The sequence below is a fragment of the Akebia trifoliata genome, chromosome 16 (genome assembly GCF_017979445.1).
Source record: "Akebia trifoliata isolate Shusen 1 chromosome 16, ASM1797944v1, whole genome shotgun sequence".
NCBI classification, from domain to species: Eukaryota; Viridiplantae; Streptophyta; class Magnoliopsida; order Ranunculales; family Lardizabalaceae; genus Akebia; species Akebia trifoliata.
The window spans coordinates 4,830,740-4,836,457 of NC_141390.1; positions in this window are offsets into that span (position 1 = coordinate 4,830,740).

A 5,718-nucleotide genomic window follows, 5' to 3' on the forward strand; every position below is an offset into this window, starting at 1 on the left:
CCCCTTAACCCCCCCCCCCCTTCTTAGTAGCTTTTCCCTCAAGAAATCCCTCATTTTTAGTCTTTTACCCCTTTGCAACTCTCCAATAATTCCACCACTTTGGTCTTCTCATAATTTCATAAATCTTATAACAAAGACTTTTTGTTTTACTTGATCCCAAGTCAAGGATAATTACCAACCTAAAGCAAATTTGTTAGTACTTATCAGAGTAAATTCCCACTTCTACCCTTCTAATCTTCTTCAAAATCTACATGGCTTCCATGGCATTCAATATAAATTGACTGTCTTCCAAAGCATATGACTACTTCGTCCTCTCTAAAGAATTTTCTAGAATTTGTGTCAATTGACCCTTGCACTACATAATTCCCGTAAACAAAAAAGAAATGATAAAATAAGTCTATGAAAAAGAACAAATTTAGACTCAAAATTAAGTTTTGTTTATAGGAGATGTGTTTAATACCTGAAAGGATCCTTGGAGAAAAATCGAGAGTTGTTCGAGATTTTCATTAGAAGTTGTTCCCTACAGGGGCTTTGTATGGTTTTGATGACATTGTTGAGGGTGACACAACCCTGTCATTTATCGCCAATTGGAGACCTTTCTTGATCGCGACAATACATATGGACTCCAATCAAATATGATTTAACTTAAAAATATTTGTTGATGAAACAAAGATGAGTGATAATTGCATATTAGGAATCTAAAATTATCTCATTTTTGTTGTGTATGTGAACACCTTTGTGAAGCTCAATTAGTAATTTGATCAAATACCTATTGGATACTTCACCAAACATCTTATATGCCATACCTTCCAATACCTTGTTTGATAATGGAAATAAAGGATAACCCAACTAATAGTAGCAAATGCAAAGAAGATAAAGAATCACACAAAGAAAGAGCAAGAACACAATACCCACAACATGAGATTTTACGTGATTCACCCAAAGGCTACGTCCACGGAGGTTTGAGCATTGGAGCTCAATTTCACTATGAAGAAAAATGTGACAAATCTATACAGGGAAACACCTCTATCAATTAACTTCAGCTTCTTCTAGATCTCAATTTTCCCAAATCTTTCAACCTCTCATCTCTTGGATTTTCTTTTTTTTCTCTAATATCTTCTCTAGAAAAGACTTAAACTTACAAAAGACTTAGAGTTACAACAAAAGAATATAAAACCCCTTTTAAAAGCAATACATAATTGGCCCACTTACATAAGTTACAAGACCAACCAAAATTACCTTGGACCGACCCAAAAAACACACATATTTGAACAAGACTTAATTTTTTTGAGTCATAACTTCAACAAACTCTACATTGACGAAAAAAATCTTCATCCAATGGAAACATTGGTACCTCGACGTGTTTATAACACCTCCACCTTGATGAGAAATCTTCCATCGTCATGTACATCAAGTGGGGAGGTGTCCTTTAATATCAACAAACAATGAGATTAAGCAAGTTCAAGCAATACTCAAACTTTTTTCTTGTAACCGATGTAGACACCCCATTTTTATGTAGGTCGAGTCTAAGAGCATCAAGAACCTTTCGAGAATGGGCTTGACCTAAGGTATTCTTCAAAAGGTTTTAAAGCTCATCAATTAAGCAGTAGTATGGCTCAACGAATTTTAAAACTCACAATTCCGTGGCCCTTAGATCACGTTTCCTGTCACTTTATCGATCTCACTCTCACTATCTCTCTCTTGATCTCATCTCTCATTTTCTCTCTATCTCTCTGTCTCTCTCTCGATTGATCAATCGACCTCACCATGTCTTTCTCACAGTCTCTCTCTCGATCGACCTCGTTCTTTCTCTCTCGAACGATTGACTTCTCTCTATCTCGATCAATCGACCTCTCCATCTCTTTTTCATAGTCTCTCTCTCTCTCTCTCGATCATATATTTTCCTCTATCTGATCGATCAATCGATCTGTCTCCCTCAATAGATCTCATCTCCTACTCTATTTGATCGATCGATTTCGATCTAGATTTGATCCTCGTTCTTTCTGTATCTAATCTCTCATTTCTCAAAGTGATCTATCGATCTCGTTACCTGTCTCTGATAGCTCGAAGTGATCTATCGATCTCAGTACCTATCTCTGATAGCTCAAAGTAATCACAAAAGCACGGTCACCTGCTGCATCACCTCACGCAACAAGCTAGGAATTATTGCAACTTCAGGCTAGGTACTCTCTCTAATCCCTCTTTTCTTTATATAGATTGTATTAGGATTTTTTATCCAATATATTTAGATTTGGATTGAAGATTCAGATTTTTTATCTGATATATTTAGATTTGGATTGAAGATTTAGGTTTTTTATCCGATATATTTCGTATCAATCTTGATATCGATATATTCCTATATTTTGAAGCATGTAATTTAATTTGAATAAGTAAGAGGAATTTTTCTCTGTTAAATGACTTAACTTGCATCACTTCGATAGGCAAAATTGGGTGAAGGGACCTGACCTTGAACCCTCATCCACACTGAGGGATCAACTGTATACTTGACTGGCATGCATATCCCAAGCACCATCTCCTTTTTCCTGCCTTCTTCATATGCTGTCACTGTTGTGAACGAGTCACTCTTAATGGAATTTCTGTGTCATCAAACACGAACTCGTCATTTCTGTGTCCAGATGTGTTTCACCTACTAATAGTAAGTAACTGCCAATGATTAGGGTACTACTTTCCTTATATATAACCAGCAAAGATGGAGAAATGTATGATAATTGATTATGTTTCTTTGTTGTTTCATTTCCATAGAAGGAAAAATAGTTTCCATCTTATCTGCTGTTATCCTTTATTCCTTTCTTCTCAAGTATATATTGATTGCTTGAAATATTTTGGATTGCAATGGAGCTTGTATGATCTGATTTTGCATGATATATTTGATTTTCCAATTATGGATATGTTCTTATACTTAACAATGTAAGGTTTGAATTGGATCTGTTATACTAATCGATGAAAATAGCAAAACAACGCATAAATCAGTTATTGAAAAATATCAACAATAATATGATCAAATAAGATGATAAATTTAAGATTCAGCATCACTTGACAGGTTTGTGTTTGTGTGTGTTGCCTTATGTGTGTCCTTGTTTGACAGTATATGTGATTCAACATCATTTTCAGGGTCACTGGTATCCATTTTAAATTGCCGATGGATGTCTTCTTGCAATTACAGTAGCTAAAAAGCACCTAGATTAATTTTTCAGTTAGTCAGACCATTATGAATGAAAACTTACAACAAGAAAATAAAATAGTGGCAAACTGACAATGCAACAATATATCTTTTGCTGCTGTGATTTGTGACTTCTAGAAATGCTCTTTAATCCGCACTCATTCTGCCAAAAATGGCACCCCTAAATAAGTGTTTGGACGTATGATTAGGTTTTGCTAGTGTACAAGGCCTTCAACATTTCCTTTGGTTTCAAGGGAGTTCAGGAATTGGGTTCTCATGGAACCCACATTTTAATTAATCGTGTTCAAGTATTTTGATTAATCAATCGTTCCAATACACCCATTCATAACCCTACTTGGATTATGGATCATTCCACATTTATATAGTGGCTGTTGCTATAAGTCCTATATATAATGACAGTTTTGGGAATAGTTGGCTGTCAATGATACATACAGCATTGGAGGTTTTAGCAACGACCACCGATGGCCAGGGTGGCTGTTGCTATATGATTTTGCAACAATTTTTTTCCCAATAGCGACAGTCACGGCCATCGCTATATCCCTATTTTACTGTAGTGAAGCTAGGAAGAAAGAGGTCCCACGTTCGGAAACCTTGCTCACAGAAGAGTACCAAAGGATCAAATCCTTTGTGAAGAAATTGTAATCTTATTTATTAAAATAATATCTATCCTACAATGACTGACACTATGCCCTTTTATAATTGAAGAATACTACTAAACAAAAAGGAGTCTTGCAAGACACCTAAACAAATATCCTATCCTAGTTAATAACAGATTTTCTTATTGAAGGAAAAGGTACCCACTCTCACGACTCTTGAATCTGAAGACAACTTGGATTTGCTCATTCATTAACCGCATCAAACCAGCATATTGGAAACAGAACCAAAAACCTCGGTTTTGGACCCCTTTTCTCCATACCCAATTATACTGTAGATGATTAAAGACTTTCCCATCTTTTAAAGTAAATATATATTGCATAAAGTTCTTCAAGTTTCTATGTAAATTGTGAGCAATTTTCCCAATTGCTTAATCCAAGAGATTCGCACTATGTTAAATGTCTCATTTCTAATCAGTATAGTTGTACTTCTAGTCCTCTTTTCCATTCCAGAATGGTTATGACCCTGGTATCCTTTCTTGTTTCAGCACTTACCGAGATTGAGTTGACTCATCCTGTCTCGGACAAGTAAATCCTTTGAGCTTGATTTGTAATTTTCATATTTTTAGTTAAATAATTATTTTTTTCTCTTATAAGATGGATTCATTTATATGTACTCAAATCACAAAATCAATTATTCATTTTTCTATTATAAAATGGATTCATGTATAATTTTATTCTATACAAATCACAAGTGTATAGTTATTAAAAATTGATTATTATTATATGGAATAAAACACCCAACTAGTTGATACTTCTGAATTTTGAAAAATTTGAGCCGAGTCATCTTGGATCTCAAACAAGTCAATGTCATACATGACTTACATGTTTGCTCATTCGAACCAATATGAGCACTAAAAATAGACTCGGACTGGGGAGCACTTTAAAACCATGGGTATGACAACATAGGAACACTAAAAAATAGTTCTCAAGGATCTACTATGGTTCAAGGCCAAGAAAAGAATAAAGAAGGAAAGCAAACTACTTTCCTTCCCCAACAATGTAAGTATAGCTTCTTTACCTAATCCATACTCTTCACTACGATACCAAGTCTGAGTTTTATTTAAGGAGGAGAAGAAGAATAGCACAACTTAATTCGGTGAATCCAAAGAAGGAAAAAAAAAATGGTGAAACAAATTTGTTTGAATGGAACATGGGATGATGGCAAGATTTCTTCCCCAATGCCAACAATTGGCCTATACATAGCGGCAGGTACTTCTGCATGCCTTCTATTTATGATTTGTGATTTATTTCATGGATTATATAATAGGAAGCCATGGATACCATGTAGATTTTTAAAACTCAACTCCCTTACGCTCACTCTTCTAGCAATTGCTTCTAAACTCCCAGTAGATCTGACCACTTCAATGCCTTCTGTTCAAGACCAACTCTCTAAGCTTAGTGGCACTGTCTTAATAAGCATCTCTATGTGTATTTTCTTTCCTTCACTTGGAAGTCAGAGTCATTCTGAACGTCTTTCAAACATGCTTTCCTTGACCATTTTCGTAGTAACGATTGTTGTGAATGTCTGTATGCAAATGGTTACTGGTGTCATATTCTTATTCATGGTAGAACATGTCATAATCATGTCATGCATGCTACTATTGCTTGCACTGTTGTGGTTCACTTTAGATTTTTCTAGGTGGGAACTTTCCCACTCTTCTGGCCTTGTTGATGAACTGGAAGAAAAGGCCCCTCAAAATTCAGAGAGTATGATACAGATATTGAAGTCAGTTTATATAAATAGTTGTACACAAAACCCTGAATGGGCCTTCATTGATTCCCCAACAGGCTTATCTGTGTGCATGCTTTCTGCACTTTGTGCATTAGTTCTATCACAAGCTGTACTTCAATCTCTTGTTC